Source organism: Gavialis gangeticus, unplaced genomic scaffold (assembly GCF_001723915.1).
Source record: "Gavialis gangeticus isolate Ggan-Ray unplaced genomic scaffold, GavGan_comp1, whole genome shotgun sequence".
In the NCBI taxonomy this organism is placed as follows: domain Eukaryota; kingdom Metazoa; phylum Chordata; order Crocodylia; family Gavialidae; genus Gavialis; species Gavialis gangeticus.
The window spans coordinates 14,202,434-14,202,726 of record NW_017728991.1 but is presented as its reverse complement, the minus strand read 5'-3'; the positions used below and the strand labels follow the sequence as shown (position 1 = coordinate 14,202,726).

Below are 293 nucleotides of genomic sequence, written 5' to 3'. Positions count from 1 at the left end.
CTGGCACGAGTCATGTGACACAGCCGTGGGTGCCTGTCTGTGTGCGCATGCGCGCCTGTCTGCCCCTCACTCCCCAGCCCAAGCCCCAGCCCCAGCCCCCCCAGCCCTGCTGCTGCTCCTCACTCCTGACCCTGCCCCCCAGACCATCCTGGTGCCCTTCACAGCCCCCCTGTCCTTGCTGATATTCCTCACTCCTGACTCACAGCCCCCTGCCCACCCCAGCCCTGCCAGTGTCCTTCACTTCTAGGGTTACAATATGTCTGGGTTTTCCCAGACATGTCCTCTTTTTGAGT

At 62.5% G+C, this 293-nt stretch overlaps 1 protein-coding gene across 1 annotated transcript in view; it reads right to left on the bottom strand.

The window, feature by feature from the left end:
- The window catches only part of TMEM104 (transmembrane protein 104), a 97,874-nt gene that overhangs the window by 97,202 nt on the left and 379 nt on the right, over positions 1-293 (bottom strand). The gene's annotated exons all lie outside the window — the stretch shown is intronic.